Genomic DNA, 12,544 nt, shown 5'->3' with positions numbered 1-12,544 from the left:
CTCAGATTCACCTTTAATTCCCGCTTTAGGGAATCCACTCCCTCTACTGGACTCCATGGGAACTGCACTCACATGGACAGACACAATTAATTTAAAAAACTTTAAAGATGACTGAATATGTGCACTATACATGGTATTTTTATATATAAGTGTATAATACATGTTGAATATATATCATAGACCTCTACTTTCTTTTGTATTTATCCCACCCTGTTAGTTCTTTTTGTCCCCCTAGCTAGTTTCAGATATTCTTTCAATGTCATATATGCATACATGATTTTCTGTATCTGCACAAAATCTAGGAGTCACACATTATAGAACATACCTAGTATTTGTCTAAGATTGACTTGTGTTTAATATGATGTTCTCCAGTTACATCCATTTCCTGTAAACAACAACACTCTTCTTTAATAATCTACTGTGTTTATATTAATAGTGTGCTTTCTTTATTCATTCCTCTGTCAATGCGCGCCTAGGCTGGTTCCATAACTGAGTTATGGTGATCTAAGTGTCACCATAAACAGGGATGTGCAGGTATTTCTGCCATATATTGGCTTAGAGACGGCAGGTACATCCAGCAAGTTGGTATGATGAATCTTTTTTTTTTTCTGTAAAAAGCTTTTTTTTTTTTTTTTTTTTTTTTTTCCCAAGCTGTGACTGTTTATTAACTGACCAGATTACAAAAATACCAGGGGCGACACCTTAGTTCATCCGTCTAATAAGCCTGTTTATCTGATCTTCCCTGTTGCCAGCATCTCCACCTTCTACAAAGTGAGTTGTCTTTTTCTTCATTCCACCTTGTGGGGAAGATAATTTGAAAGGCCACAGGAAGTTATTTGCTTCCTTGAAGTGTTTCCCAACTGTATAGATCTCATGAATTAGATCCTCCATGCAGATGATGCCAAATTTACCAAGAGACCAAGCGATCAAGGAATTGTCTGTCAGGGCGATCCGCTTCTTATTGATTCTGCCATAGCCCCACTTGTAGATCAGCTCGTTGACGGACTTCAGGTTGGGGTACCCTCATGCAATGTACGGTTCCACAATCTTCAGCATGTTAATTGAAGCCTTGTTGAGCTTAACAAAGGTGCCATTGAAGATCTGTCGAAGGCGAAGAAGCTGCAACACCTTGCGGACCTTTGGGCTTACTCCACTGATACCTCAGATTCTGATGACAAACACCAGTTTTGGTTCTGCGGGCACATAGAAGTTGCCAGCTTTCCTTGTCATCCTGGCCATGCGAATCTCAGTCCGGTACATCTGCCTGTACTCCTTGTGGTAGTGCTTTGCCTTCTCATAGATGAGCTTCCTCCTTGCCTTTCGAAGTGTCTTCAGGGCAAACGTCTTCCTCAGGCGTTTCACCTTCATCTCTGCGAAATTCCTTTGCTTTTTCTTAAGGGTTTCTGGCACAGCAGGAACCTTTTTCTTAAGAGTTTTTGGCACAGCGGGAACCTTTTTCTTAAGGGTTTCTGGTGTACCAGCAACTTTCTTCTTCTTCTCTGGAACAGCCTCCATGGTTCCAGCCGGAAAAGGAGAGCATAAAAGCCTTTTTTAAAGATTTATTTTATTTATGTGAGTGCACCTTGGCTGTCTTCAGACACACCTGAAGAAGGCATCAGATCTTATTACGGATGGTTGTGAGCCACCATGTGGTTGCTGGGAGTTGAACTCAGGACCTCTGGAAGAACAGTCAGTGCTCTTAACCACTGAGCCATCTCTCCACCCCCCCCCCCCCCATGAATCTTATAGTAGATCTCATTTTAGTTTTGTGAGAAACCCCTATATTGATGTTTTTAGAGGCTGGACAGAATTCTTAATATTTTCTCCATTAATGTACAAAGGGTCCTTTATATCTACATCCTCAGCAGGACTTGTGATGATGATGATGGTGATGATGATGATGATGATGATGATGGTGATGATGATGATGATGATGATTTGTAATGATGTTGATGACTAGTGAGATTGAACCTTCTTTAATGTATACTGGTCATTCATTCTTAACCTTTTGAGAACCATCTGTTAATTTCATCTGCTCCATTATTGATTCAATTGTCAGATTTTTCTGTTCAGGTTTTTGTTGTTGTTGTTGTTCCTTATTTATTTGGGAGAGTAATCCTCTGTTAGATGGACAACATCTTAGTTATTTCCTGTTGCAGTGATAAAATGCCCTGACAATAGCATCTTAAGGGAGATGGTTTAGTTTGGCTTACAGTCAAGAACGATACAGTCCATCCTGGCACCGGGTATGGAAGGCACGGTGGTGGGAGCAGGAGGCTAGCCCATCACACTGTAGCCACACTCAACAAATGGGGAAAAAGGAACAGGAAGTGGGGCTGGGCTACCAGACCTGAAGGCCCCGCCCCCAGTGATATATTTCCTCTGGAAAGGCTCCTCCTCCTATAACCCTTGCAAACATCAGGAGCAAGTGTTTCAAACATGGAAGCCTATGGGGAATATTTCACATTTAAATCAAAACATGGCTAAATATTGTTTTCTTCCACTCTTGAGGCTCTCTCCTAATCAATTAGCTGTTTCCTTTGCTGTTGGCAGCTATTTACTCTGTGATTTCCAGTTGGATCCATGAGGTGCTTGTATTGTTCATCCTAGTCTGGGAATCTTTACCTACATCTGTATCTTGGAGTGTTTCCTTACTTTCCCCTCCAACAGACTCAGTTTCAGGTCTTGTGTTGAGGTATTTGACCTATGTATACATACCCGCTTTCCTCCACAGCATTGACTGAGAAAATTGTATTTTATCCACTGTATCTTTTTGATATCTTTGTTTTAGAAATAGTGGTTACAATTGTGTGGATTTACATCTGGGTCCTCTGTTCTGTTCAGTGCTCTATGGTGTATGTTTGTTATAATGTCTCTGCAGTATATTTTTGAGATCAGGCATAGTGATACCACCAGAAGCAATCTTTTTGCTCAGTATTGCTTTGGCTATTCAGGATCTTTTATACTTCCATGCTAGGCTTTTTTCCCTATTTATATGAAGAATGGTGTTGGAATTTTGATGGAAATTGCACTGAAATTGTACAATGCTTTTGGTAGTATATCTACTTCCAAGATATTAATTCTTCCAATCAATGAGCATGGGACATCTGTCTCTTGTCTAGTGTCTTCCTCAGTTTCTTTCTTTGGTGTTTAAAATTTTAAATTCTAGATGCATTTCATTATTTTGGTTACATGTGTTCCAAGGCGGTTTACTTGTTTTCTTTGTCTTTTTGTTTAGGCAATTATGAATGTGATGTTTTTCCAATTTCTCTTTTACCATGTTTGTTTTTGCTATATGGGAAAACCATTGATTTTTTTTAAATGATAATTTGAAACAGCATCTCATGTTACCCATAGTGGAGGCAAATTCACTGTATAACTGAGGGTGACCGTTATCTTCTGATTTTCTTGAGAGCCTTTACTTCCTGTGAGCCAGGATTACAGGTACACCACTGTATCTGCTTTAATCTAGTGCTGGAGACTGAACCCAGGGCTGTGTGAGTCCTGGGCAGCATTCTATCACTGGAGCTACAACCACCCAAGCTGTTACCTGAGCTACAACCAAGCTGATATTTCTCATGTAAGTTTTCTATCATCTGCTTTGCTGCAAGTGTTTTGCAGCTAAGAGTTTTCTGGTTAGAAAATTTAGGGTCTCTTCTATATAGAATCATATAATTTATAAATGAAGATACATTAACTTCTTTCTTTTCTTTTATTGGTTTCTTTTATTTTCTTTCTCTAGCTAAGATTTTAATACATCTTGAGTAACAGGGGAGATGGTGGAGCCCCTCATCTTGCTCCTGATTTTAGTGGAAATGGTTTGAGTTTTCCCTGGCTGTGCAACAATGGCTTTAGCTTTGCCATATGTACATTTGTTATATTGATATGTGGCATTTGTCGTGTTGGGATGTGTTCTAGTCTCCCCAGAGCTTTTACTAAGAATGTATGGTGACAATTGTCAGAAGCCCCTTCTACATATACTATATGGTCATGTGATTTCAGTTCGTGGGTCAGTATAAGTGATGTATTGCCTTTATTGGTTTGCAAGTGTTGAACGATTCCTGCATCTGTGGGTTGAAGGCAACCTGAGTGTGATGAGTGATGTTTTTATGTAAGATAAGTGATCTTTAGAATAGAACAAATGCTTGTTTTACAAGTATTTTACTGGGAATCTCTGCGTGTTTGCTGGGGAGAGTTGTGTATAATTTTTTTTTCTTTGTTGTGTCACTATCCGGCTTTGGTATCAGGATGACCACTGATGAATGTAGGTAGGTGCATCCACAATATCCACGTGTAGACACTCAAATACACAATACACATACACAAATAGGTAAGTAAATTCTTTACAGTATTTTTAAAATTCAAAAAATAAAAGAATATTTTAAAAAAGGACAAGGCTAGCCTGCTGAAGTGTCCATGCTATTAACAAAGGGGGAGTGAGTGAGCAGAAGAGGGAGCTGGATGGCCGCTGTCTGATCTGGGCTCCAACATTCACTTGAACTGTTTTCTCTTAGGCTCCCAGATGCCAGTCACTGAGGAGTCAGTGGGCTGTCTGTCCGGTTACAGATGCTAGATACACCTCTGCAGTCTGTCAGTGTTTGGATATCAAATGCTGGTCATATCCCAGTGGTCCTTCCAGACATCACACTGGCTACTATGCATCCTGTGTCTCTCTCTCTCTCTGTTCCCCCTGCAGACTGGTTCCGGCCAGGTTTCTGCCTCACAGACTACTTGAAGGTTCTGATTCAGTTTCTCCCCTGCGGTCTAGAGGTGTTCAGGTTTCAACACATAGTCCCAAGATGCTTGCTCTGGATTCCCAGAAGGTGCAGGGAAAGTTAGGAACCACTAAGCCACTGCCTCAGCCTGAGGGCTTAAAAAAAATGATGTCTTGTTTCACTTTGGTGGAGAGACAGGAAGAGAGTGTTCCTGGTATTTCCCCTCCCTCCTGCTATAGTCAAAATTTGCCTGTCTTCCTCCCCTACTTTTTCCACCCTGTCTTTTCAAAATGTCTGTTACTGAGAGCACAGTGCCAGTTTTCCATGGCTCTGGTCCTCCCAGCCCCTTCTCACTAGCGAAGGGCAAGCTTCCCGGCACACTAAAACCCTCAGGGACTGCACTCTTTCCTGTTCTGGTCTATTTGATACTGCAGGACATAGTAACATAATTATAATCAACTATACTTTACATAAATGCGTAGTACAAGTGTGAGTAGTGCATGTAGGAGCCATTTTCAGACATTACTGGAGTTTGTCTAATCCCAAGCCCAAAATCATTCTAGATTTTTAAATTATTTTAAAACTCAAGTCTGAAACTCAAATCATGATTTTTATAATCAAATATTTTAGCCCACTATAATCCAAAGATATACTTACTTGATTTTGATATACGTTGAAACAAATGAAGCTAGAGAAATAAAAGTTTTTTTGCATACTTAAGCCATTATGTTTTTATAAGAACAGAAAAGTTTGTATGTACAGCAAAAACATTGCAATTCATACTGCAAAGTCTTTTACAATTATTTATTGTGTGTGTTTGGGTTGGGTATGGTGTGCACCTGTCAAGGCAGAGAACATCTCAGAAGTTGGTTCTCTCCTTCCACCAAGTAGGTTCCAGGGATCGAACTCAGGTCGTCAGGCTGTAGTTTGTGCCTTTACCTGGTGAGCCAGGTCACTCCCCCTCCCAAGTACATCAGTCTCTCTGATCTTCATTTACAACACCAATGCGGAATCTTATTTTAATGTAATAATGTACAACTCTTAATGTAAGTCCTAGCCCCAGTTGGGGTAGTGTAAGTGAAGTGGGCAATAATAAAATATTTGGCAATAGTGACAGATTTCTGAATGTGCCGTGACAAAATTAATCCAGAGTCAAACATGGAATGAATTCAAGGTCACACAACTTTACTGCAGCCTCAGTTTTGAACACAGAACATGTGTACTGTGCAAGCTGGGCATGAGCTCTGTTCCTTACCTCATGGTAAAGCTGCCAAAATTCCAAGAGCTCCCCCCCTCCCCCCAGCCCACACTTCCTTTCCGAAGCTGGTGACAGAGCTATCGAGAACATGATGGAGCCATGCTGTATGTCGTAATCTCATTTTGGAAATGATATTTCATAAATTCTGGTGTGTTTTACTGGGCAGAGAAGGCAATCATGGTACACCCAGGGCAGGACTACACAAGAGTGTGAATTCCAGGAAGTGGGGGTTGATGAAGAGCATTTTGAAGCTAGCTATTGTAACTTGATGAAACCGAAGACTGCCTTTGGGTTTGGGGTGGGGCCCAAGGCTTTTTCTAGCAAGTGCCCAGGCGATGCTGACATTATTCAGCTGGGATCCATGCTCGGGGAGCCTCTGGTCTAGCCCATACTCTCAGTTTTGTACTTCATAAGTTCTGGTCCCACAAACATAAGAAAAATGAGGAGCAGGGAAAAATGTACACAAATATTTATAGAGTCTCTAGTATGTGTTAGACGCCAAGCAGAGATCTCTGCTTTCATTGTATGGTTTTAGCACAACAAACCCTGTATGTTTATCACTCACTGTTTATGAATGGCAAAATTAAAACCAAGAGGAGATACGACTTGCCCAAGTTCATCTGTACAGTTTACCAAGAGGGGGAGGACTAGGACCCAGCTCTTTGACTGCCAAGTCAAAGTGTTCTGCACAATCCAGTAGCCCACACCTTGTTTTTAAAATTCTAAATAGATTTTTTATCCTTAAAAAGGGCACTGTTTGTGTTGCTGTGTCCCTACCATATGATATAATCATGCTCTAAATTGTACCAACTGAATTTGTGGCTGTAGGCTAAAATTTAACCTTAGTTTCATTTGAAAAAAAAAAAAAATAAGCACAGTGTTTCTAAGTGAAATGAAATATATGTACAGCCTTTTTTTGTTGTTTATTGTTAGAGACAGTGTCTTACCATATGTTTCCTGCTAGCTTTGAATTTGCTTTGTAGACCAGACTGGCCATGAACTCACAGAGATGTGTTGTGTGTAGTTCTTTGCAAATTGCTAAGAGTTTTATATTTGCAGGGCATGGTGGTGCATGCCTTTAGTCCCAGCATGCAGGAGACAGAGGCAAGAGGATCTCTGCACATTTGGGGTCAGTCTGGCTACATAGTGAGCTCCAAGACAGCTAGGGCTGCACTGTGAGGTCCGTATCAACCAAAAAATAATAGGAGCCCTGCTAGACACAGTGGCATTCACTTGTAATTCCAAAAATTTGGGAGGCCAAGGCAGGAGGGACCAGCCAAGGCTAATATGGAGACCGGTGTCCCTAAAAACAGCCAACCCAAGGAACTGATGTTAACTATCAGTAAGAGCTGTCTGGATTCCTACTGAGGAAAGTAGGAAATTTTTTTGTTAAGTTTTTTTATACACTGCTTTCTGAACAGAATTAACTTCAGGGTAAGAATTTTTAAAAGAATCGAGATGAAGTAAAAAGGAACCTAGGCCCTTATCTAGATATCAGTGTGTTCCACTGATTGGTTGTCTAAGGTAGTGAGAGTAAAGTAACATGCCAGTTTTAGACATAGAAACTGAGGGACTGAGGATGAAGTCATTGGTCTAAGTAGGAGGGCCAGGATTTCCCTTTGAGTCTTTTATGTCACCAAATTACATCTCTGTAAAGTAGTCAAAAATGGAGGCCTTCCGATTGCAAGATGCAACTGCTGGTGATAACTGGGAGCCTATCTTGCTACCAGAATATTTGGAAAGCTGCCAAACCAGAAAGAATGACAGATCCTTCTGTCTCAAGATGGAGCATGATAGAAAAGACTGGTATAAAGGCCAGGAGTAAGGGGCACAGGCGAATGATTCCAGTTACTTGGATGCTGAGGCAGGAGGATGGAAATTCAAGGCCAACTGGGCTACAGAATAGGTCATGAAACTTGGGGGGGGGGGGAGTAAAATGTGGGGAATAAAAGTGTGACCTTAGGGACAGAGCTCAGTGGAAGAGCGCTTACACACTCGCACATGACCTAGGTTCAATCCCCAGTATTGAGAGGAAAGCTGGAAATAGGAGAAAAATCAATCAATCAATCAATCAGTTGATCCTAGTTCTGATATAGAGTCAGATTGTTGAACTTCCCTTGATTGCAGGTGACAGTGGGAGTAGTGAAGAGATGGGGGCCACTTTTAGAACACTGAGAAAATGCAACTGGCACAAGAGGCAGCGATGGGTAACGGTAGCCCAACCGGGAGGCAGGGACCATCAACTTGTAGATTAGAAGAAAACTGTCCTCAGAGTCATTATAAGCAACGTGTATTGATATTCACAAACTTATCTTAACTAGATGGAGGAACGGAGTTCAGAATCGAGGGAACTTCTCAGCTGGTTAGAATACTAAAGCCCAAGGAAAAACACCAGCAGGGAAGTAATCCTTGGCCCTTGTACTATGCTTGTAAAGATGAAGCAGGACAGTAACATTTGGTGTATTCCTGGTTTATGACAGCTGCTTAATATCATCAGCTGTTGATTCTGGTGACAGTGTAGAACCAATGAGTGGAAGCCACTAAGAGATATTTTAGCTCTACAAGATAGTAGCCTAGAGAGATGGAAAGTGATGGATCAGGAAATAAGTCCTTTGTTTGAAGACGGAGGGAAAAAAAAAAAATACATGCTTCTCCAGTGAAGAGTGTTGGAGTCTCGAAACACAGCCAGCACTCTGCCCAGATATCCCTGGCCCTTATCCATTTGTCAAATGCAACTATCAGCTTTCTACTTCTGATGATCCAAAGTATGCAGTCCAGAAGACACTCAATTAAAAAAGAAGCAAGAAAGAAATAAACGGAGGAGATGGTGCTCAAGTAAAAGGTTGAGGTTTTTGGTTTGTTACGTACACAACACACACACACAACAACACACACCAACACACCTATGTTATATTATTATGTATAAATAAAAACACAATAACATGTACATATGTATGTATGTGGTGTAATGTATGTGTGTGTATCGTATGTATGTGTGTGTGTATAGTGAGGAAACAGGCAGAAGTAGAGGAAATTCTGGGGGAGTTCAGATGTAAACATGCCGTGATTAGAGTTGGGCCATTGTGAGGATGAGATGGGGAGGGAGAGCAAAGAGGAACGCCAGGCTAAGAGGGTCATCCTGGGACAAGCGACTAGATGTTTCAAGGTGGCTGAGTATATAAGGAAAAGCAGTGGGAAGAGCAGCTCCACTCCCTGGCCTAGGAAAGTTTAGGATCGGAGGCAGGGATGCCAGCTAGGGAGGGACACCGCAACAGGTTAGGACCTGAGGGATTTGGGAGAAACCATAACAGCTTTGATATGGCAAATAAGTACCTTAGCATTTTGTCCTGGTTTGAGACCTAACAGACACCAGCTTTTTGCAGATATATAGGATACATTCTCAAAGTGTCATCTGTCTCCCCTTGACTCCTGTCTTCCCTTGCTTTGTCCTCCCTTTTTTTCTTCAAGCCTTTTCTGTCAGTTTCTCTTGGGGGTATTTAACTCAGGTGCAAACAAATGCTGTCCAGATTCCTTCTAAAGAAGCAGACACAAGCTCTAGGTAAAGAATTCGGATCTGCTCAATTCCTACAGAGGGCTGTTTCCTATACACTAAAACAGAAAAGGACTGACCTGTCACACCGCTGCTGCTATCACCCCAAATCTTCAATATACTCATCCTGACCTGTCTAAACTCAGAGTTCTCTGCCAAAACCATGGAGAGGCTGAGCCTCAGGGTACCCATGGGTTTGAAATGGGTCATCTGTGGACAAGGGAAAGACATGGAGGGAGATGGATCCAGGAAATGACAGTGTAGAGACTAATCTCCAAGCAGAGAAAACCAAGTTTCAAATTTTACTCCAACCAGAAAACAAACAGTCTTCCCCCACTTCCTGCTGAGGGAAACTTGAAACACATTAGAAGCAGCAACCAAGGTTTGGTGAGCTTAGATCATCAGCTGGTGTTGTTATCCAAGGCCAAAAACAAGATAAAAACACACCAGCAACAACAAAATAACTCCTATTGACCACATATTAAAATGGAAGTGTGGAATTTTGTGGTTTGGGACATAGAAATGCCTAATTCCTAGCAGAAGTATCCCATGCTGGGACTTATGCAAAGCTAATTTAAGTTTTTTTTGTCATTTAATGTTTCATGCCAATGGTTGAATAGTTTCTAATAGACTCCATGCTCTGGTTGAGACTGATATGGGCAGAGGGATGCCAGTGAGGACAGCATGTGTGCCAGGTGTACAAAGACTACCTTCACACACACCCTCCATCCTTATAAAATCCTGTGGAATAGATAGCAGTAGTGTCATTTGGATTTGATGATTGAGCTCACAGAGATGACACTAGGTCAGAGTTAGGGTTGTGATTTACACACTTTAAACAATAGCTGATTGAACAATGGCCAACCCGTCTGTGTCGGAAGTGGTGTAAATTGAACTGCCACAGGGGTGTAAACAGAAGAGAACAAGGGCACCAAACCAGTTTTGCAATAGAGCAGTCAGTCCTGTGAGTGGCCCCTCTAACTCCAGTTTCTTGGGAAAATAGAACAATTCCTTTCTTCCAAGCACTTTCTCTAGGTAGATATTCTAGAGCTTCCCGTTGGTTATTCATATAAGTTCTCCATGTGTCTTGTGGCAGACTAGAAGAAATACCCTTTTATTCTTTCTATCTAAGTGATCCTCTCAATATCCAAAGATATTGAGTATAAGAAAGGTGCTCATCTTTTAGTCAAAATGTGATGTCCATTTGTTGTTGCTATGACCACATAACGTACTGGATAATTTATTTTTTACAAAAGTATTTCTTACAGTTCAGGAGGCTTAGGAAGTTCCAAATCATGGTGCTGGCATGTACCTGGTAAGGGTTTCCCAGTAAATACTCCATTATGTATCCCAGCTCAGTCAGGCCTCTCTTCCCTTCTTAAAAAGCACTAAACTAATTCTGCATGCAGCCATTACTCTCAATACTCCTTGGTCTCAATTACCTCCAAAGGCCCCACTTCCCACAACACAAAGCTTGTGGATTCAGTTACACACTGTTTTTTTAAAAAATTATCTATTTTATGTATGTGAGTACACTGTAGCTGTCTTCAGACACACCAGAAGAAGGCATCCATTACAGATAACTGTGAGCCACCATGTGGTTGCTGGGAATTGAACTCAGGACCTCTGGAAGAGCAGTCGGTGCTCTTAACTGCTAAGCCATCTCTCCAGCATCACAACATTTTTTTTTTAATCATTTACACCATAGTAAGTAGATCTACAACCCTGTTTTCTCTAATCCTGAGTCTATGTGTAGAAATATTTTGATTATTTACATAGCCAGTTGATAGGTTTCTTTGACTGCTTGTCTAACTGGGGAATTACTGCTTATTGGGCCTTTGTGGATCACTGACTTTGTTTTGCTACTCAGAGCAGAGCATGGTGTGTGGGTAGTAATAATGTGGTCCTTGGCCAGGACAGATAGCCAGGCAAGAAAGCTTGGTGGAAGAGTCTTTAGGAATGCAGATCCAGATGAACGGTTTATACAGAAGACGAACAGATCTTTTCAAAGCCCCAAATTGTGATAAACACCGCTCTATTAATCCAGTACCTCTCCCATTTCTCAGGAACAGCCCATCCACTCGCCCCCTCCACCACGGCTTTAGAGCCTACGAACTGTCCTTACTGTTAGCAATAGTAGTTGGTTTAGGGAATAGACATGAGACATCACTCATGACAATTAAATCAGTGCCCTGTGATTTTCTGAACTGAAGCTGAGAGAAAGTTTTTCTTGGATGATAGGCACAGAAGGCAGGAGTTTATAACTTCTGGGAGAATTGGTCAATTCTTGAAAGAAAATTACTTTAAGGCAATGAGGATATAGAAACAAAGACAGCAGGTGGGTAATGTTAGGTCCAAAGGAAATTCCAATTCTGCAACCCCCAAAAAGCAGTCCAAATACCCAGAAATGAGCTAAATCTGAACTATCAGAGGGGTTTTGGTGGTTAGAGAAAAGCCAGCATTCCTCAGGAACTTGTGAAGTCGGCTCCCATCTGCCAAATGGAGTCATCCTCCTTACCTCTGGCAGAAGGGACATATGGTGACTATTAGCATGTCAAGGCACATGGTGGCCTCCAGGCTCTCTCAATAACACAAGTACCTGATACACAAAGTTCATGCAAGCATCGTAGGCCTTTGCAACTCTCCACAGCCACAGAGACTCACTCTCCTTATAACCCTGCTATTCTCAATATTCTCTATTTGTCTCTATCTCTCTCTGTGTCTCTCCCATGACCCCATTCCCACTTCTCTCACTAGGTTTTCTCTGTTCTCTATTCCCTGATATCTCCCCTCTTGCACAGATAGCCCTGGCCATGTCTAGTCTTCTGGCCATATCCAGTCTACTATTCTCCCCCACCACCCTTACTCTGGACTCTTCAAGATGCCTCTTCTCTTTTTCTTCCTATAATAAAAGCTTTCCCTTAACACACCAGGGAGTGGTCATTTCATCAGATTGTAAGGTGATGTGGTGCTAAGGTCTTAATATTCTCATCTTCTACATTCAAATAGTTAAGGTCATCC

The 12,544-nt window shown here is 41.5% G+C and overlaps 1 pseudogene; it reads right to left on the bottom strand.

Annotated features, from left to right (window-relative positions):
• Positions 1-652: 652 nt before the first annotated feature.
• On the bottom strand, positions 653-1,530 carry LOC117718683 (large ribosomal subunit protein uL30-like; annotated as a pseudogene).
• Positions 1,531-12,544: the final 11,014 nt, after the last annotated feature.

This window comes from Arvicanthis niloticus, chromosome 1 (assembly GCF_011762505.2).
Source record: "Arvicanthis niloticus isolate mArvNil1 chromosome 1, mArvNil1.pat.X, whole genome shotgun sequence".
NCBI classification, from domain to species: Eukaryota; Metazoa; Chordata; class Mammalia; order Rodentia; family Muridae; genus Arvicanthis; species Arvicanthis niloticus.
This window is presented reverse-complemented; position numbering and strand designations above follow the sequence as displayed.